Source organism: Rattus norvegicus, chromosome 20, assembly GCF_021556685.1.
Source record: "Rattus norvegicus strain SHRSP/BbbUtx chromosome 20, alternate assembly SHRSP_T2T, whole genome shotgun sequence".
NCBI classification, from domain to species: domain Eukaryota; kingdom Metazoa; phylum Chordata; class Mammalia; order Rodentia; family Muridae; genus Rattus; species Rattus norvegicus.
This window is the reverse complement of record NC_141553.1, coordinates 53,231,021-53,253,335: the sequence shown is the minus strand read 5'-3', so window position 1 is coordinate 53,253,335 and position 22,315 is coordinate 53,231,021. Positions and strand designations below refer to the sequence as shown.

The 22,315-nt window shown below is 40.8% G+C and overlaps 1 long non-coding RNA gene across 19 annotated transcripts in view; it reads right to left on the bottom strand.

The window, feature by feature from the left end:
• Positions 1–21,902, bottom strand: part of LOC120098847 (uncharacterized) — a 230,891-nt gene extending 208,989 nt beyond the window's left edge. For 14 of the 19 annotated variants that reach the window (XR_015645302.1, XR_015645321.1, XR_015645308.1 and 11 more), the window contains exons 1-3: positions 21,659–21,896; positions 6,004–6,056; positions 3,975–4,032 (exon numbers count right to left, since the gene is read on the bottom strand). This is a non-coding gene — a long non-coding RNA (uncharacterized LOC120098847). Of the gene's footprint in view, positions 1–3,974; positions 4,033–6,003; positions 6,057–21,658 lie in introns of all 19 variants that reach the window. The other 5 variants (XR_015645317.1, XR_015645319.1, XR_015645322.1 and 2 more) reach the window with 3 other exon arrangements.
• Positions 21,903–22,315: the final 413 nt, after the last annotated feature.

The following is a 22,315-nucleotide window of genomic DNA, read 5'->3' as shown; positions in this document are numbered from 1 at the left end:
AGGTGTTCTTATTTCCAACCGTGTGTCATGATGTCCCCTTGCCCAAACACAAAAATGTATTTAAACGTACCTGTGCACACTAAATAAATAACATGTAATTTCAATTGTAAGTACCGTAGACCCAAACAACACCAACGCTGACACCTAAGATAGCTCTAAGAGTTGATGTTATGGCTCTTTCCATGCACGAAGCTTCTCAGTCATTCCTTTCTTATTTTGATTCACCTCATCCACACACCTGTTTTATTTGACATTTAACTGAATTTATAAGAATGGTAATTTTTATATGCCAGAGGAATAAAAGCAAGATTCATGTATTTTTATTGAGTTCATATATCTATGATATATGTATTAGCTATAAAATGTTATGATTTAGAGAACAAGTCTATGATTGACACCAATGATTTAGGCCCTTAAATAAAGCAGGAACAGAATATATATAACAACATACAAAGCACATATTAGCAACATATTTAAAGTTTGGTTGCCTACAGAAAAGTGTGATCACATCCAGGTGAAACTTGAGATAAGAGAAATAGGATTCACATTTAGTCTGTACACTGATTGCTATGACTGCTGTATACTTCCTGCCAAGCACAGTATTTTTAAGGCAGGGAGTTTTTTAATGCCTCTTCATTTGTAGGCAAATGGTTGGAACTGGAAAATATCATCCTGAGTGAGCTAACCCAATCACAGAGAAACACACATGGTATGCACTCATTGATAAGTGGCTATTAGCCCAAATGCTTGAATTACCCTAGATGCCTAGAACACATGAAACTCAAGACGGATGATCAAAATGTGAATGCTTCACTCCTTCTTTAAAAGGGGAACAAGAATACCCTTGGCAGGGAATAGAGAGGCAAAGATTAAAACAGACACAGAAGGAACACCCATTCAGAGCCTGCCCCACATGTGGCCCATACATATACAGCCACCCAATTAGACAAGATGGATGAAGCAAAGAAGTGCAGGCTGACAGGAGCCGAATGTAGATCTCTCCTGAGAGACACAGCCAGAATACAGCAAATACAGAGGCGAATGCCAGCAGCAAACCACTGAACTGAGAATAGGACCCCCGTTGAAGGAATCAGAGAAAGAACTGGAAGAGCTTGAAGAGGCTCGAGACCCCTTATGAACAACAATGCCAAGCAACCAGAGCTTCCAGGGACTAAGCCACTACCTAAAGACTATACATGGACTGACCCTGGACTCTGACCTCATAGGTAGCAATGAATATCCTAGTAAGAGCACCAGTGGAAGGGGAAGCCCTGGGTCCTGCTAAGACTGAACATGATTGTTGGGGGGAGGGCGGCAATGGGAGGAGGATGGGGAGGGGAACACCAATAAAGAAGGGGAGGGGGAGGGGTTTGGGGGACGTAGGCCCGGAAACCGGGAAAGGGAATAACACTCGAAATGTAAATAAGAAATACTCAAGTTAAAAAAAATAATAATAAATAAAAAAATCAGAAGAATTGTACACTATCTTTTATGACTTTGAACCAGAGTGCATGTCTTGAATATCATCAAAATCCAAACCCCTGCTCAGTCTTTATGTTTTAGGGACTTGTCTGAAGCCTGCAAACAAATGGTACTCTAAACAGTAAGGTTTGCCACATGAATGACTTTATACACTAAGATAACACGTGGTAAATAAGTTTTTTTTTAATTTACATTCCAGCTATTGCACCACTTCTGGTTCTCCTTCCCACAGTTCCTCATCCCATTCCTCCTTCCCATGTACGCTGGCTGGCTGGTGGCTCAGTCTCTGGGAGCTCCCTGTAGTCCAGTTTAGTTGAAACTGCTGATCTTCCTATGGGGTCACCCTCTCCTTCAGCTTCTTTAATATTTCCCCTAATTCAACCATAGGAGTCCCTAACTTTATTCCAATGGTCAGGAGTGAGTATCTGCACCTCCCTCAGTGAGCTACTGGTAGGCCCTCTCAGAGAACAACCATGCATGCTAGGCTCCTGTCTCTAAACACATCAGAGCATCAGCAATGGTGCCAGGCCTTGGTGTCCACCCCAATGAGAAGAATTCCAAGTTGGGCCTTTCCTCCAGTCTCTTCCCCATTTTGTCCCTGCAGTTCTTTTAGAAAGGAACAACACTAGTTTAGAAATTCTGACTGAATTGGTAACCCCATCCTTCTACTTGAGGCTCTGTCTATCTACCGGAGGTGGACTCTTCGAGTTCTTCCACCATTGAGTCCTGAGAGTCTCTCACCTCCCAGGTATCTAGGACTTTCTAGAGGATGCTCCCAACTCCCACCCTCGGGTTGCATATTTTCATTCATTCTCTGGCCTTCTGGACCTCTCTCCTGTCCTCCATCCCATACCTGATCCTGTTCCCCTTTTCCTGTTCTCCCTCCCCTCTCTCACCCAGGTCCCTCCCTCTGTCTGCCTCCTGTGATTATTTTCCTCCTTCTAAGTGCGATTGAAGCATCCTCACTTGGGCCTTTCTGCTTTTGAAACTTCTTATGGTCTATGGTTGTATCCTAGGTATTCTGTACTTTTTGGCTACATGTGTTTTAATTCAAAGCAAATTCATAAATATGTAAATATGTGGTATCAAACAAGAATAAAGCCAGTGTGCTCCAAAGAGAAGAATTTGCTCTCAGGTGTGTGCAGAAAACTGGGTGTCATCTACACAGCAGGGCACTGATAAGGAGAGAGCACAGCAAACATCATGAGATGAAATGAGACAGGAATGCTGGGGTCGACTTTAAGGAATTCCAGTTATCCTTTGCTCATGCATAAACAACACTGAAGGATTGTAAATTCCATATAGTGCCATTATCAAACGTCACACCTTGTCAGGGGATTGCTGTGTCCGGAACGCACTAGGTGATGCAGCATGCCTTGGGCATTTGTTGGAGTCTTTTAATTTTAATTTTAACTTATTTTTTATTTTTTAATTCTTTTTATACAGTCCAGACTTCATCCACCACTTCCCCCACCCCTATCTGCCCCTCAACCACTCCCCATTCCATACTTCCCCCTCCACCATTCTCCAAGAGGATGTCTCTACCCCACCACCCTTACCCCACCAGATCTCCCCACTCCCTGGGGCCACAAGTCTCTTGAGGGTTATGTATATTTACTCTCACTGGAGACAGACCATGCAGTCCTCTGCTGTGTATGTGTCAGGGTCTCATATCAGCTGGTGTTTGCTGCCTGGTTGGTGGCTCAGTGTCTGAGAGATCTTGGGGGTCCAGGTCAATTGAGACTGCTGGTCTTCCCATGAAGCCACCCTCCTCCTCAGCTTCTTCCAGCTTTTCCCCAACTAAATCACGAGGGTCCATGACTTCAGTCTATTGGTTGGATACAAGTAACGGCTTCTGTCTAAGTCAGCTGCTTGTTAGGACTATCAGAGGGCAGCCATGCTTGGCTCCTGTCTATAAGCACACCATAACCTCAGTAATAGTGTGAGGCCTTGGAGACTCCCCTTGAGCTAGATCCCAAATTGGGCCTGTCACTGGACTTCATTTCCTACAGACTCTTCTCCATTTTTGTCCCTGTAGTTCCTTCAGACAGGAATAATTCTGGGTCAGAGCTTTTGACTGTGGGATGGCAACCCTATCCTTTCACTTGATGTCCTGTCCCTCCATTAGAGGTGAACTCTACAAGTTCTCCCTCCCCACTGTGGAACACTTCATCCAAGGTCCCTCCCTTTGAATCCTGAGAGTTTCTCACCTCCCAGTTCTCTAGTACATTCTAGAAGGTCCCCCCACCTCCTACCTCCCAAGGTTGCCTATTTCTATTTTTCTGTTGGCCCTCAGAGTTTCAGACCTGCCCATCCAATACCTGATCATGTTCCCCCCTCCCCTTCCTGTCCCCTTTCCCACCCAGGGCTCTCACTCCCTGAAATTGAAAACCAGGCTCAATATGTTTCCTCTCTGGCGTGAGAGTTGGTAGGCCAGTCATTCTCAATTTCTGAATAAAAAACAGCAAGAAAATTTGTCTCTAAAAACTTACATGAGGGTTTGACAGGCTTTACACAGCTACTTGTGAGCATCAAGGTGTTCTGGAGGTTCTAAAATGAACCATGGGAAAGGAGCAGTTATGTTTCAGATGTTCCACACATTAGCAAGAGGGAACTTCCCAATGTCCTCATCTAAGTCCTGGATCCCAAATGAATTCTGAAGTTAGTAGTCCTCAGATGCTCTAGAGTCCACTCTTAGCACTGTCACTGTTTAGCAAACAACATGGGCTTTAAACTACTGTCTACAATGGGCAAGCAAAAAGACCATGATGAGAAAACCACCAACCTGAGAAGTGAAAAAAGGGGAATTAGATCATGCTTCAATTGGTGAAAAACCTTCAGATTTTTTAAAATGAAACAACATTTCCAAGAAATGTAAATATTTGCAGAAATGTGATTGTATACACAATCTTCCAAAGTTTCTTTGGCAGAATAAGGAAAGATCACTGAAAGGTTATCGAGCAACCAATCAATAAACAATGATAAATGATTTGCAGAACTTAACTGGTGGTCTTACTCATGGAATAAACATCTCATAATGCAGAGGAAAATATTCAAAAAGGTAGAAAGCACAGAGAATATCAAGGAGTTGGATGGTGAAACCAGGAGGCATATTTCCCAGATGCAGGAAAAGACACACTAGGGACCAAAGGTGAGGTCCTTTCCTAGATCTTTTTCTTTCAATATCAGGCAGGTTGTAAAGACTTAGAGCCTTCCTATAAGCTCAGAACATTAATTTTCCTCTGGATACCACATATAACATGGGAAAGTCAGAACTGAATCTGTACCATTGAGAAAACCTCAGGTCCTTGTCTCTTATCACGCTCCCAATTTATCTTCTAACCCACTGCTTAAGGCAGATTCCAAGGGCATAAATCCCTAAATTAGTTCAGTGTGCTGCTGATGGGGAAATCAAACTGAGTGGCCAAGTGTCTTTGTGACCTGCAACAAGGCAGATAACTTCACAAGGAGGGCTATTTCATTTATAAAGTATATTTTTATCTATAAAGTAACCAAAGCCAAGTGCACCCCTTTTAAAACCTATCTAGCCATGAAGAAACGAACTGCAAATTGGTCGCATCCACAGTTATTCACATATTATATGTCCCAATGTCAGCCAGTTCCTGTTATTTACCAAGAACATTTCATGATGATACACATCAAAGATACAGATTAGAACTTCAGTTTTATGAAGTAAAAGATCTTTTATTGATCTCTGTGCCTGTTTCAAAAACTCAACTTTAAAGAAAATGTCCTTATTAATTTCCCATTTGATCTAATTGGATTTAAAATTAAATCCAGTTCAGGAGTGATTTCCATTTGCCTGAATGAGAGGAAATGGGAAGGAGAAACCTATGTTTTTTTATTTTAAATTTGAATAAGACAATAAAAGCATAAAGAAATAAAGAATTAAAATCTATATTGCTTTTAAATCTTTAGAAGCAGCAACAATCATTTGGGGTGAGAAAACGTCATATCAATAAAATGTTCTTCTATTCATAAGGGGCAAAAGCTCCGGGAGAGCCTGACTAGTGATAAAGGAAACACAACAGGTGTTTCTTAAGGGCCTGCCGTTTTCCTATGGTGGAAAAGCTACAGTCGCAGATGAGACTAGTGTGTCTCCATCAATAAGAACCGAAAATAGGAAAGCAACAGCAGCAAACTTCAGGTCAGACTTTCAATGGAAAAAGAGTAGAATGAGTAACTGAACGGAGAATAATTAAGATGGTTTTATTTCTGTTTTTTATCTTGGAATATTACTCTCCTCATAATATTTGCTGAAATATGTCTCAGATAATATATCCTGATTAGAGTTTTCTCTCTCTATAAACTTCTCAGTTCCTCTCCACACCCCTTCTCATCCAGATCTACATGCAAAACACCAGAGTTCTGAGAGATAGTTATGATATAATATGATGCTATGATACGTGAAATGTGGCACAAAGATGAAAAAGAAGTTAATACATCAGAGTGGACCAAAACAAAAGGAAAAGAGCCCAAGGGAAGGCACAAGACACTCACTTGTTCTCACATTCAGGAATCCCATAACAACACGAAACTGAAAAGCACAGTACCTAAAGGAGAGGAAGAAAATAAATAAATAACCTAAATAAACTAAATTAAAAACAAACAAATGAAAAAAGGTAAAATAAAATTTAAAAGGAAAGCCATGGCTGACATTACCAGTCAAGAAACCTCCAAAAATGCTACTGAGTTTGTTTTGTTTGCCATCTATTCAACCTTAAGAGTAGGTGGTTTTCCTAGCGAGACCTCCTTGGTGAAAATTAAATTTTCATTTACAAGTGGTGATCAACTGGGTTAGGGATGGGGCCATGTGTCCATGAGAGAACTTTGAGCTATAGAACCGCATGAGGTGTGGACCCATATAAGCCCTTTGTTTGATGGGTTAGTCTCTGTAATTTTATAGGTTCATCAATTCTGTTCACTTAGAGAGACCCGATGCCTTGGTGTCCCCCAAACCTTCAAACCATTACATTCCTTTGGCTTCCTCTTTTGTAGCATTTCCCGAGTCCTGAGGGTTGGGATTTGATGAAGACATCCTATTGAGGGTTAAATTCAAAGGTCTTTTACTCTCAGCATATTGTCTGGGTCTGTATTTGTTCTCATTTGCTGTAGGGGGAAGCTTCTCTGATATGGAGCTAAGAAAGCACTCTACAAGTATAAAAGAATGCCTTCAGGAGTGATTTCTTTTTTGTTAATCATTTTTAAGGATTTGGTTTCACTCTAGGGCCCTAGGATATCTAGTCTCAGGCTGATTGTCATCCAAGCAGTGTCAGAAATATGTCCCATCATGTGAACGAGGCTTAAGACAAATCAGGTATTTCTTGATTACTCCCATAAGCTCTGTGCAACTACTCTGCTAGCATACGGCTCTTTCTTAAGAGTACAACATTAAAGACAACATTAGAAATCAATGTGGCTGGCGTTGTGGCTGGCTTTGTGCTTACATTTTTCTTTTGCATGTCTGCAAAGTTCCTTCCTGTGCGAAAGATGCTAGCATGTAGGGGGTAAAGGCCCTATCACCATCATGTACCTCAGCAGCAGCACAAGCCGCAAACAACATGGTCTTGAGGATACAGGCCACAGATGTTAATATGGTATCCAATGACAATCTGGTCCATAGACCACACTCGTCTCTGTTGGTAGGAGGACCACGGACCCAACTTGGCCCTCTGTGTGCAACACAAGCCACTCACATTGACATGGCCCCTGGACATCAAAATGGATTCAGGTGGTGGCACAGATTAAGAGCATCTGCATGGCTTTTGGTGGTAACATAGGCCATAGACATCAGAAAGGCTCCCAGCTAGAGTAGGACAATGTAAAACACCATGGCTTTTAGCATTAGCACAGCCCATAGAACTCAATCTAGTCTCAGACAGCAGTACAGGCCACATGCATCAACACGGCCTCAGACTATGAGCATCTACATGGCCTCAGGTGGTAGAATGGGCCTAGGACATTGATATTCCCTCTAGCAGCAGTCTAGTCCATGAACTTCCACATGAAACTCAGCCTGGGACCGTAGGACTGACCATGGATATTATCATAGCCTGTGAGGCAGCACAGACTGCAGAGGTCTTTCAAAGAGGTCCAACCCAGAAAATGAACTGTTCATCTTGGATATCCTGTCATTGCTCAGAGCCTGAGATGGGCAACGTATAGGTTTCTGTGTCTGCACAAGCTCTAGGCTTTGCATACTATCCTGCCAACTCTACAAAAGGGACATATTTTCCCATTGACTGCAATCTTCTCTCACATCTGTCACCACCATCACATTTCTAGTTCAGCTTCTCTTCACGGTACACATGCAACTCTGTTTCTCCTTCTTTCCCACTTCTCCATCTCATATCCATTCTTCATAGTAGTAATGGAAACTCCTGTGCATGTCACACACACACACACACACACAGACACACACACACACCCCACACACATGCACACTATAGACATACACCTACACATTTAGCATTATGTGTGTGGGGGTTGTGGGTGTGGGTGCATGGGTGCCTACGTGCATGTGTGTAATCATTAGAAGCAATTATTCATTGAAACAAACTGTAGGTCTGGTCCAAGTTTTCTTATTTCAATTTACACCATTGTTGGACCTGTTTTGGCTATTATTATTCAGAGTTGGTTCTGTTATTCAGAGTTATGGTGATCACGCACCTATGCAGGGCAACTGGGATCAAGATCTGCTGAGCTCCAAGCTACGGCATACCTCACTACCATCAATAATGATGGCACTTGCCCCAAGGCTCACTGAGCTCAATCTTTGTGCTTGTAGTCTACAGGAGACACCACTGTCCTGTGCTCTTTTACTACCAGAAGTGTAAGCAGTGTGGGCTACAACCATAACAGCTTCATGCTGGGAGGTAGCCAGTAGAACTAAGACCATCCCTATTCAGTAATAACATTTGGTTCTTCAGAACTGTGTCCTACACGCACTTCAATGGAGTAGAAGTTGGGGTGGACTGACTCACAGCACTGAATCTGTGCCCAGAAGGCAGTCATGTTGGGTATCTGGGTCTCTTCTGGAATGTGTCAGCCCACTCCAGTCTTCTTCTTGCTTGGTTAGATTTACCCTAACCAGGATATTTTCTACTATTTGAGGATATGAAAGTTATTGTCTCCATGATTTTCTTTCTCAGTTCATATGTCACTTGTCTTAGAAGGGCTACTGATTTATGTAGTTAATTTTATATCCTACTGCTTTGCTGCATGTTTTTATCAACTTTAGGGATTTTCTCATGGACATTTTATGGTCAGTTATGTATACTATCATATCATCTCCAAAACAAGATACTTTGATTTCTTCCCTTTGAATCTATATCCTACTGATCTCCTTTAGTTTTCTCATTGCTCTATAGAGGTAAGACTTCAAGTAATATATTGTATAGCTATGGAGAAAGTGGACATCCTTGTCTTGTTCCTGATTTTAGTGGAATGTCTCTCCATTTAAGTTGATGTTAGCTATGTGCTTGCTGTAAATTGAATTTATTGTGTTTTATTATGTTTAAGTATGTCCCTTATAATTCTAACCTTTCCAAGACTTTTTTCATAAAGGGGTACTGGATTTTTATCATAGGCTTTTAGATTGTCTTTCAGCTTGTTCATATGATAAATTATTTTTATCAATTCACCTATTTTGTACTACCTACCCCTGAATTTCTACGATGAATTCTACTTGATCATGCTGAATGACACAAGGTATACGTTGCCAGTTCTTTTTATGAGGTGGCAGGTACCCTGATACTCAAACCATGTAAAGATCCCAAAAAGGAAGAATTACAGATCAGTTTCGCTTATGGACATAGATGCAAATTTTATCAACAAAATATCTGCAAACTGAATCCAAGGACGTATCAAAAAGAAGGACCTGCAGAATCTATAGTTCATAAGGTATCTGCAGTATGGAACAGAGAACTGGAGAGACACATCAGATACTGTACCTCCAGGGGTTATTTTCTTATTTGCTTAAAATTTCAATGATCTTTGTATACAGCCCAGCATATGATAATGTGATTTGTCCAATTGAGTGAATATCAGGCAATCATGATCCAATATCTCAAGTTTAACCTGCCAATTAAATGTAGGCCTCCTGCACACTTACTTCTTGAGTAGTATGAACTCAACTTCTAAGTGTGAATAGTGAGTAGTGGTTATACGTATTGCCTCCTACTAACCTCTAGGATAGGTTTACTCATTGACATCTCAAATTTATTACCTTAAGACCAACATGATGATTTTTAACTGTTGTGCTCAGGCTGCTCCTGTTCTTCCCTTGTAAATAAATAAAAGGAAACTTCATGATACGGAATATTTAGCAAGGGAACAAAATACTGTTCCTTGGTTTTGTTTTTGTCTTCACGTACATCCTATATACAATCTATCTAATAATACTTTTCACTCAACTATCAAAATATAAACTAGGATTTGACACCATCACCTTCTTAAGGCCTCTCTGTCACTCTGTGTATATCAACCGTATGCATCATTGCTAAAGTACTACCTGGTCTTCATGCCTCCTCTCTTGTCCCATTATAGTCTTTTACTATGGAACCGAATGTCCTTATTGACACTGAGGACCCTGCTTATGACCACTCTACTGAAAAACTCTCATGAGCTCCCAGACAGCCTTCTTGAGATGCTCTTACTCACCAACCCTGAGGAGAGGTGCAGTTTCCTCTCTGGCTCTGTATTTTCTCTCAGTGTCAGAACCTTTTCAGGTTTTAATGAGATGCACTTCCCATAGAAATGCACTTGATCATTCTGTATCTTCTTTTGCTCTTTTTAATGAGAATTCAGTTTCCCCCAAAGGTACTTCTCAAGATTTATCTTTGCAATGTTCTAGATCCCTTTGGTTGATTTACTCTTTCCCATATAATTCATGATAGTGTAGCACAAATTTATATGGTCACTTTTTATTTTGCCTTTCACACATCAACTTCCACAGGGTGAAATTTCATAAGAATTGAAAATTTTATTCACTGATAAAGCTATATGGCACCAGATATGTTAATGATTATATCATATGTACTTACTAAAGGGGGGAATAACTAAATTAAATGCATGTTTACTATTGAAAAAAATTTAATTGTAGGAAAATGTAGCCCCGTACATTTGGGAACTTAAATTTCTGATTGATTGATTGATTTTCTGCATAACAGTTTTATTGATTCTCTGGGAGTTTCCTGTCATGTACCTCAACCAGGATCCCATCCTAGTCTTTCCATGTCCAAAACCCCTTGTAAATTCAATGACAAAAAAAAAGTAGAAAAAATGGAAATAAGGAAAAAATGGGGGGAAACATCAACAATAAAACAAAAAACAAGTTCACTGTGTGTTTTCTATATATTCCCTGGAGTACAGTCAAACTCTTGGCCTACCCCTTAAATAGAAGTGAGTCCTTCCACACTTCTATCAGAAGCCATCTATTGGGGAGAGTTACTTCCTCATAAAAAGCTCAGGTGACTGTAGGTGCTGGCGAGGATGTGGAGAAAGAAGAACACTCCTCCATTGTTGGTGGAATTGCAAACTGGTACAACCACTCCAGAAATCAGCCTGGAGGTTCCTCAGAAAATTGGACATAGTACTACCTGAGAACCCAGCTATACCTCTCCTGGGCATATACCCAAAAGATGCTCCAACATACAACAAAGACACATGCTCCATTATGTTCATAGCAACCTTATTTATAATGGCCAGAAGCTGGAAAGAACCTAGATGCCCTTCAACAGAGGAATGGATTCAAGAAATGTGGTCCATTTACACAATGGAGTACTATTCAGCTATCAAAAACAATGACTTCATGAAATTCATAGGCAAATGGAATGAAGTAGAAAATATCATCCTGAGTGAGGTAACTCAATCACAGAAAAACACACTGGGTATCACTTATTGATAAGTGGATATTAGCCAAAAAGCTCGAATTACTCACGATTCAATCCACAAACCACAGGAAGCTCAAGAAGAAGATGACTAAAATGCAGATGCCCCCATTCCTTCTTAAAAGGAGGAAAATATCCATAGGAGGGGATACATATATACAGCCACCAAAACTAGATAAGATTGATGAAGCTAAAAAATGCATGCTGAAAAGGACCGGATATAGATCTCTCCTGAGAGACATGTCCAATACAGAGGTCAATGCTAGCAGCAAAACACTAAACTGAGAACAGGACCCTCTTGGGGGGCAATCAGAGGAAGTATTGAAAGAGTTGAAGGAACTTGCAAACCTATAAGAACAACAATGCCAACCAATCAGAGCTTCCAGGGACTAAACCACTACTGAAAGACTGTACATGGACTAACTGCGTATGTAGCAGAGAATAGCCATGTTGGGGCAATAGGGGAAGGGGAAGCCCTTGGTCCTGCCAAGGTTGGACCCCCAGTGCAGGGGGAATATAGGAGGGCTATAAGGGGGATGTATTGGGGGGAATACCTATGTGGGGGATGGGGAGGAGAAGGGATGGGAGCTTATGGACAAGAAACCAGGAGGGGAATAACATTTGAAATGTAAGTAAAGAAATATATCTAATAAAAAAAATTAAAAAGAGTTCTCTTTGGTATTTCTGTCTAGACTGTTATATTTTGGGGAGATGGGGAAGTTTTCAGGGCTAGGGGTTGTCGAAGAAGCCTTCCATGTCCTTCCCTCTCAACTGTGCACTTGGCGGTCATCAATATCACACAAGTAACTCCTTGTTTTTACTGCTTTCAGATCCATGGATCTTGAGCCTCCATACAGTGTCTGGAAATAGTAAAGATGACAAACAGGACCCTGTCCTCCAGCAGGACCTGGGTCCCAGACATGTCCCTGAGAGGCTGCCTGGAACTCAGACATCACTGTGGCCTCAGGTGACAACTCAGGCAGCTCAGCTCTGATTCGTATTTGGTATCAAAATGAACACAACTTTTAATTTAAAAGAAAATGCTTCACTTTGAATTATTGGTATTTCATTCCCGTGTTCCAATGCTGGTCTGTCTACACAGGTGTCATACCTAGCAAGCTTATTGTTATGTGTTCCCATTAATGGAAAATATAACTAGAATTTTATTTTACACAAAGGTCCAGAAATTCAAAGTGATGGTTGCCATACCAACTACCTCTTAGCCCCTCAGCTCATATGAATTTTTCTATTACTTATACTTGCTCTTAACTTTTATGCCTTAAAATATATAAAGGCAATTTGTCTGCCTTCCTACTGCTGTGGGATTTGTCTACAATTTATACTTCGGGGTTCACTATGGAACTAAGACATGGCACAGCACACAGAATTCCTCGCCTTCCTCTGCTTTTTGGGCAATGAGAAAGAGAATGTGTTTTCTTTACTGCTGAACTGCTGAAGTCCACTCATAAAATGGAAAAAAAAAAAAGCCGTTGCTCCACATTTTAAGGAAGAGAAAAACTAAAGTACTTTTATATTCCACATCTGCCTTGGTTCTCCCCAAAGCCTACGTTTTATTAAGGTGCCTTCTCCTGACATATGCACGGCTGCTTTTTATCTGTCTTGTGAGACTCCAGACACAAATCCTCATCCTTAATCTTGCAATTCATATGGAAATTAGAGCCTTACAGATTATTCTGTCTCCATGAGATGACTTCTTGTCTAGAGCTGTATTTTAGGAGAAATAATAGAATCAGGCTAGCTGGATGCCATTTCTTCAGGCCTTTATGGGAAGAATAGTCGACGGCAATACCACTTTGGGACATTAATTTGTTCCTGCCATCTAGGTTGAAAGTTAAGCCACTAAACACAGCATCATAGCCCTCTGCTAGTGGCTAATGTATTGAACCTGTTACCTTCTCAAGATTATATCCCAATTAAACTGAAAGAAGTTAAGGAGGTCAACTTCACCAAGTTTCCCAGCAACCAGACAAGGACAAGGTCATCGAGGAAGAAATTCAACATTTGGCAGAATGCAAATTTTGAGTTAAGTGCACTGGATAAACTTGAAAGCCAGGTATCATGGCAAATATAACTTGACCGTTGAAAACTGATGTCCACTACTTAAAACAGTGAGACCTAATCATGTCCAGAGCCCAGATGGTTTCCACTCTCTGCCTGGTATGAGGACACGCTGTCCCCATTTGTTTTGGTTTGGTTTGGTTTTTTGTTTGTTTCATTTTGTTTTCGTTTTTCACTTTTTGGAGATATTTCAGGCCTTTGCAGGTCTCCATGAATCTTAGTTTACCTCTCAGAATAAATTATGAGCAAGATAGTTAAGTCTGTGAACAAGTTTAAATACATTTCGGTTTGCTCGCATTGTCATTGTTTATGACACATGAAGCATAGCATAAGCATTTTCATAACATAAACAGCATAACATTTTCGTTGTGTGCTATGTTCCTGGGGATTGTTATTCAAAAGCTTCTATTGAGTGTGTGATTATGAGTGTGTGGTTACATATTAGTGGGCTTACTTTTATTCTAAGGGATAAAAAGATGTTGAAACTACTCTTAAACCAAAAGTGTGTACAATCCGTGGCTATTTCATTTTTCTCCTTACATAAAATATTAAAGATTATATATAGAACCTCTGTTATACACTGTGCTGAATATTATTACATATTTAATACATCGTCATTTTCTTAAGTTTACTTTCACTACTGTTATGATTATCTTAGATTCATAATTTATAATGAGAAGGGCTTTTATAAAAACATTAAGTAAGGTTAATTTCACAGGAATCACATTGTACAAATATCTGTGTAATTAGTATACATTTAGGTCTGAAATTATGATGTTGTCTATGTTTTAGTTTTTGCTTTCCTGACAAGGATTTCAAATTCATAAGAGATACAAAATCATTTTTGATATTATTGTAAGTGGCAATGATTTTAAAATGTGCTTCATCTTTGTAAACCTGAGTTTTATCAGAGATATGATTGGGGTTGAAGGAAGGAAAATTATCTTCTATCTATTATGCTAGTCCTAATACAGTGTGACTCTATTCAAATCATTTGATCTTCTGTTATTCAAAAAGATTTTCTGTTTCGAAACTTTCTTTAAATTCTTCTCTAGAAATTATATATTAAAGTATAATGATGGAGAAAAATGATAGCGAAATAAAGTTATTGAAACTAGAAAGGGAAAAATGAAATAAGACATTTAAGGGAAAGCAGAGATAATGTTTATAGGAACAAATTACTTACACTGCTTCTTTCACATTAGAAGTAGCCATGATGCCTCCTAGAAAATTGAACCAAAAGGAAATCTGCAAAGTTCCTTCTAAACACAGGGATATGGCAGGTTCGTGTTGCAAGGGCAAGGCAAAAGGAATAGTAGCAATAATTACTACTATATATGTGTGTATGTATACACTATATGTGTGTATACACATATATAAACAATATAGTGCATAATTGAATTATTACTATTATTTATTATACAATTTTTCTTTTCATAAAAGAAAAAAATAGGTTCTGCTCAGGGTCCTCTTGTCCATTAACTAATGGCCTTGAAAAGAATTTTTTCTAACTGAGAAACTTATGGGCAGACATTTTCCTGAGTTAGCTATTACTCTGATGGTTAATTCTACATGATACGTTGACTCATGCAGATATTCAACCAACAGGTTATTTGGTATGTGCCTGCAAAGATATTTCTGAGGGAGATTAATATTCAGATTGGTGAATGATAAAACAGACTGTATTCTTTCATGTGTGTGGAGATTGTTTACTGAGTTGAAGGCCTGCATTGAACAAAAGAGCTAACCTTCTGATGAAGTAAGACATTCTCTTGCTAGACTGAGTTCCAACTTGGGCGTTAGCTTTTTACCAGATATCATAATCAAGCTGACACAGACGTTCTTCCTGGATCAGCCCCACCAGGGTTTACAGTGAAAATCTGTCAGTGGTTTGAGCTTTCATGATCTGAATTAACATAAACCGTTGGCTTTCTTTGTCCACATGAATCATGCACATCCAAGGCCTTGACACTCATAACACCATTCCTTATGACATATCTCTTTACAGACAGACAGACAGACATCATAGAATCCTATTTCTGTGCATCATGGTTGTGGGACGATATTACAGGTGAGGCAGGTATAGGATAGAATGAGCCTGTCTTTGAACAAGAAGGAAGGATGGGTGGGAAAAAAGTTTGAGGAAGGGGAGGAGACTGGGACAGGAAGGACGGCAGACTGGAGTAGAAGGGAGAAGCCGGGAGACCACATGGAAGCTGACTTTAAGATTCCATGCTATCTGTACCTTTTCAGGGATGGACGTGTACTGGGCTTTGTATGTTTAGGTGGGCAATTATATCTTATCAATTGGATCAAAGGTTATTATGTTGTATGTGCTTTCATGTGTAGATTTAAGTGTAAGAGAGTGTGCGGCTGCTAGTCTGGGCTGCCGAGGAATTGGGATATGTGTTTCTGGCAAGATATCTACCAAATTATCTTGAGGCATTGCAGTGCTAGACCTAGCGGGATAAAAGAAAGCCATTTTATCATAATTTTATAACACATGGTCTTGTGTGATCACCAATAACAACTCAGTCCATGGACTGAATGTTTGTGCCTTGTCTTCCTCAAATTCAGTTATCAAAGTCTGAACCTCCAAAATGCGATGTTTTGGGAAAATTGCCCTTTGAAGGGTGCCAAAGTTATTAGGATTCTTAGAAACTCCAGAGTATACTGGCTTTCTCATCCAGTAATCACATGTCAGGCTTACAAGCACAGTGAGGAGATAGCTGTACACAAACTAAGAGGGAAATCCCAGGAAGACACTGATCCTGTTGATACCTTGAGATCGGACTTTTATCTTCTTGTAGTGTCATAGAAGACAAGTCAGATGTTTAAGCCACCTATTCTATGTCTATGCCTTTTGGCTTGGACACCCATTCCATTCTGTCTATTAACTAGGATTTGTGTAGTATCTTGTATTTTTAAATATATGTCGATCATCACATTACAATCTCTTTAAAATCCTAAGAAATAGATATTTCATTGGCCACATATTAACTGCTCTAAAATTGAGAACTTTTAATAACAGAAGTCAAGATATAGTTTGTGTACACAGTATTTTCAAGATATTGCTGGAATGTACCATGTAGTTTTTAAATAAACCCACGCTAAATCCAGATACGCACCGGCATCGGTGGTCTTGTCAAGCTCTATGTGAGGATCTTTGCCCTCAGCTAGCTTGCTAAGTGAACCAAAACTGTTTAACAAGAAATGCCTGGAGCTACCACTCTCTGGCCATTTCTCAGGACATTCAGCCCCTGTGGCTGGTCTGCAATATTGAAGGGTGCTTAGGTTGGCAATATGGCTTTGTAGAAGAGATTTTGTCCAGGGTGCATGGATGCCATCTTCCTTCCCTGCTTGTCTGATTCTGTTAAGTCTGAGGCTTGCAATGGGTACCAGTTGAGTGGTTTAGTTCAACTGGGGTTGATATTAATAGGGAATGCTCGAGCACTTGGGGGTTCTAGTTCCATTTTAGACTGGGGAGAGGCAGGTGGAAGCTCCTTTGTTTTTTTAATGGAGCCCTGCCCTTGGGTGGGAGAGGGAGGGGCAGGAAGGGCAGATGGTTTATTTAGTGTCTCCCCTAAGGAGGCAGTGGTGGGCAGATGGATTTTATTTTCCTTATTAGTTGGATAGGGCTGTGAGATCTGAAATAGGGTGGTTTCTAGGACCTTCATCTTTGGGCTCATCTGACTGAGGGGTCTCAGGAGCTGTGTTGCTGCCAAACTGTCCTATTTTAGATGGACTTATGCATTGCCGAAATGCGGCTAAGATCGGCAAAAAATCACGGCAAGGTGGTTTTCCTTCTTGGGTATCTCTGTTATTGATGAAAAAAGCTACTCAGATCCATGAGTCTCAGCTATAAATATTGTCATTGACCATGCATAGTGCTATCTGAAGGATTTCCTCTCAAAACATGGAGGCTTGGTTTTTGGCTATTTTTGTTCCGAGGGATTTTAGTAAGGCACATATCTCCCTGGCCTGGGGGAAATTTTTATTTGATGATGAACTGCCCATGACAGGAAAGAGGAGAAACATTTTGTCCAGTGGGAACATTCCCTTGGCCTATCGGCTTTGGGAGAGTCCACAGAGGTCCAAAACACTAAGCCTTCCCACAGATTTAAGAACTGGCAGCCGCTCTGTGGCTTGTAAGTGGCTGCTACATCACCAGGTTTTTCTTTTTATTTTAAGGTGAACTTAGAGAGTCTTAGCCAATGGACTGTCAGGATTTAGACCGGGGCTACAGGGACCTTCAGCAAACACCAGAGACTACCTCTGGCCAGGAGGTTTCAGTTACCCCTTCAGCTTGTCCATATCCATGCTATGGCGCTGACTGAAACTACAACAGGAAAGGATAGGTTGCTTGTCTCTGGAGTTGGGGAGGGAGGCTCACCTTCCTGCAATATCTATTCTGTTTGTGCAGTTGTGTCACTGTTTGGGCCCCATGTTGGGCGCCAGATGTTGGTCTTCATACAGAGATGAAGATGGCTTTCCACAGAGATCTCTGGCCTGGCCAGGTGTGAGGGTTCAGGCAAAGGGGAGAGAACTTGAGCGGGGAGGGGGAATCTCCTGGGCTGCCTCCACTGCTGCCGCTTCAGTTGCTCCAAGATTTCGGCTGAGCTGAGCCAGCAGGAGGATGGCTGGCCAGTGAGAGGTGCAGGGGAGCTTCTAATGGCAATTTCAAGAGAGCAGATCTCTTCCCCAAGCGGTAGTGTTACAGTTCTTATGACACAGTCTCTCGGATGACAGAGTAGTTCTTACACACCTTTAATCCTTCTGGATAGGATTGCAATAGACATAGCCTATTTTTTTTCTCCATCCCTCTCCACCCCCGGAGACTGTGAACACTTTGCATTCTCAGTAACCCCCATTAACAACTCTGGCCCGGATTCATGATATGAATGGACTGTCCTCCCAAAGGGAAAGACTAACAGCCCAACCATTTGTCAGGAGGCTATAGCCACTGCATTAAAAACTACTTAAACTAAGTACTCAATATATATCACTATATGGATGATATCGAAGATCAAGGGCAGAAAAAGAGGAGATAAATCCTGTGAGGTCAAGCAGCAGAAACAGATGCATGTGACAGCATGATCCAGTGCTGTCAACTCTGACTCTACACAGCTACGACTTGGCTCCACAACTTGTCCTCTAAGAACTCTGGTTCTTAGAGATAATTGAGAAGAACACAGTTGTACCTTAATATCTGCTGAGAAAATACAAATAAATATGATGCTCATACATGGCCATCTGACTCATTCAATTCTCCTTGAATGATCTGATATTCTCACTTGTCATTTTCTACACATTCACACCACTGTTTAAAGGAAAATAAAAGCTGGTACTAGTGTATTGGTGAGGAGAACAGCCCAGACCGTGTGCAGCTGAGTAAGGAACTAAATATCAAAGTTCTTCTGACCAGAACGGAGGGAACATCAAACCATGCAGCTCTTGATTGGAAATAGGCAGCAGGTACTACCCTACATAGCAAGAAGTTCCCAATTAAAGGAGTGTGGACTTGGCCACCACCAGAGAGGCTCTGGAGCCTGCTTGCTTTTATTACCCAAACAACTTCCACAACTGCACTTGGCTTCAAGACTGAAAAAGGCGGCTCACACTAGATGAAGGTGAGTTAAGGCTGGCACCACAGAGGTGGGATCGCTCAGACCTACTTGCACAAGCCATGAGGAAGAAGGTCTACACTGGTCCAGTGTGATCTGCCTGGCTCTATCCTAGCCAGTCCCTTGTACTGATTCCGCTTCAAGAGATGGGGTGGCTGTCACTGCTAGAAAGTCCTGTACATGAGGAACTCTTTCACCTTCTTGGGGATTGGCAGTGCTGGGACTTGATATATTATAAGGAAACTTCAGAGGGCTTTGCTGCATAAGTGCTTCAGTGAGGACAGGTCTCAGGGAGCCATCCAGAACTGGACATGGCCATCTCCCATCCCTGCATCAATAACTCCACCATGTGGGAAGAATGTGCAGTAAAGACCATTAGTCATAGAAGCAATGACAACTGAAGCCTTCAGCTCCTGCTATTTGTCTTATAAATGTGCTGTTACAATTTATTCAAATTTTTATAAGAAATTTTACTGAGTATATTAATCACGGTTCTTTAAAGGAACAGAATTGATAGAACTATATATAGATAATGTATAATTCTATTCACTATACATAAACTTTATGTATACATATATACATATAAACATATATACAAATACACATATACCCACAGATACATATATACGTATATATATCATATACTTATCATATATACATATATACATCATATATACATCTATACATCTGTACATCTATACTCTATACATATACACTCACATATATATGCACGTATACACATATTCACACATATGCATATATATATATATATATATATATATAATATATACCATAACTATTCCTTCTCTGGTATTAGAACACACTTCTTGGAGATTTCAACCCAAAGTTAAGACTAGTTAAGACATTCAGTCTCATGAACTGAATAACTTACTGAATATACGAAACTTTTTTCCAGGTATGCCTAGCTGCTTGGGATTTAGTGACTTCAAATGTAGCCAAGTACACAACAAGGTGAACCATCAAGCAGCATATAACTGCCTGTTGCATTCCACTCTTCCTAACTTAGCAATTCCAATAATTTCATTTTGCCTACACTCTGTATTTCTGACGTTGGACGGGTCATGCTTAATGAGCCTTTTATTCCGGCTTCTGGTAATATCTTTTTACCTTTATCTGGCCAGGTTTCCAGTGTCAGGCATAATTTTCCTGTGTTGAACAGGTCCTAAGTCCAATTAGACAACTTTTGTTTGATGCCAAGATATGAGTCCCAGTATTGTACCTTTTGGAGTGTCTTGTCTTGCTGGTCATTGTCATCGTTCACAGGCATCACAGATGGGTAGGACTTTCGGTTGCTATGTTCCCTTGGTGGTAGCTTGCCTAGTACCTTGCTCTGAGAGTGAAGAGGTTTTTCAGGGTAGCTATAACTAGGATTATCTAAGTTCAGTGTCTGAGGCACATTATATCCCCAGCAATAGTTATTTACATTCACTCTCTAGGAGGCAACCAATAATAACCCATATAATTTTGGGAATCCATTCAAACTTGCCTGTCCAGAAACTGAAAGGAGATTTCTTATGCCTTGTATTGGAGAGACTATGGTTTTTGCAGTGTGCACTGTCAACACAGGTAGATTAATTTCATTGTGTGTGTGTATATATATATATGTATATATATGTATGTGTATATATATATATATATTTGTTCATTTGAGTCATTATCATAAACTCATGTTTGAATTCTTAATCACCAGCTGGTTGAACTGTTGGGGAAGAATGAACAAGTGTGACCTTGAACAAGAAGATGTGTCACTGAAAGTGGGCTTTCAGATTTCAAAAGCTAATACAGTTCTTGTTTGACTATTTTCTGCAGTCTCTGCCTCTTGAGTGTTTGCTTCTTTTTTTTTCTAGAGCTTTCAAGTATGTCGATAAGTTCCTAGTATGCAATTTCTCCAGTTTCTTTATGAAGGCACTCAGTGCTATGAACTTTACTCTTAGCATTACCAGAGCGTACAGAGGCAGATGAGGCGGCCTGGAGCCGATGGTTCTACCTTTAGTTTCACTTTCTCTAAGCTGTCGGCGATGCTTTCCAGATCATCTTCCGACATTTTCCCCTCGCTAGAATTTCCTTCGGTCTCTAATTTTTGAGAACGTTCCTCCCTAACCTGATTTAATGCCTCATTTCCCATTTTGAGCTCTGTGCCACACCTTTCCTCATCCCCTATGCAATTTTTCACTAATTTCCACACTGGCAGCACTCCTTTTGGTAAAACCCCCTGCTCCTTGGCAAACCTCAAATCTTTCCCTAATTTCTTCCAACTGGGCATTGTCAGGTGTCCTGTTACAGGAAACCATGGAGCAACTTGGTCCACTGCTTTTAAAAAAATTTTCAGGGTCTCCTTTTTCAGCCCATATCTTTTTACTTTCAGTAAGTCTTTGAGAGCTTGGCAAACTGTCTGTCCTGATGTAGAATTTCCCATGGTGCTTGGTGCAACTTGTCCCAAAACCAGGAACCTTATTGTCTCAATCCGAGAACTTAACCCTCATCCCAAAACCTGGGAACTTTATTGTCTCAATCCAAGAACGTAACCCTCGTCCCACTTACCTGGGAATTTACCAGCTAGCTGCCCTGGCTGCAATGAGTTCTGAACGAGCGGAGGAAGAGTTCCCGTACAGGCCACCACTTGTGGTCTCTGTCTCAGTCCCGCAAAAGGAGCGACACCAGGATGCTCTTCTCAAAGCAGTTTATTCAGGAACCTTTCCTTTCTGCATGCAAGCAGCAATCTCTCTTTTCTTCCTTTCCTCTCCCCAGCCCCCGAGTACACTCCCTTATATCCTCCCTCAACTCCGCCTCCTCAGTCCAGACTTCGTAGTCTCAGTTCATAGGTCCACGTCACATGGCCTGATCTTGCGTCATGGTGCGCCTGCGCAACTCTCACAATGGACGTGGCTAGTTTCAGGTGTGTGAGGAAGTCAGGTGCTAGTCATGAGACTTAGCTGCAGTCCCGGGCGCCATTTTGGGACTGCCGCCACACCCGCTCCCCACATCTCTTGTGACTGTATAGCTCAGAATGGCTCCCTACAATTGGGAAGTTCTCCTTACTTGCTTTCTAATCCATTAACCCTTTCTTTACAGTCTTAGTTTAAGCAAAGACATTCAATGATTCATTATTTCAGAAAATGTATTAAATTAATCTGACAGCTCCTACTTCTCTATTGTATTGTCTATAATTTCTTTTTAATACTCACATTTTAAGTACCT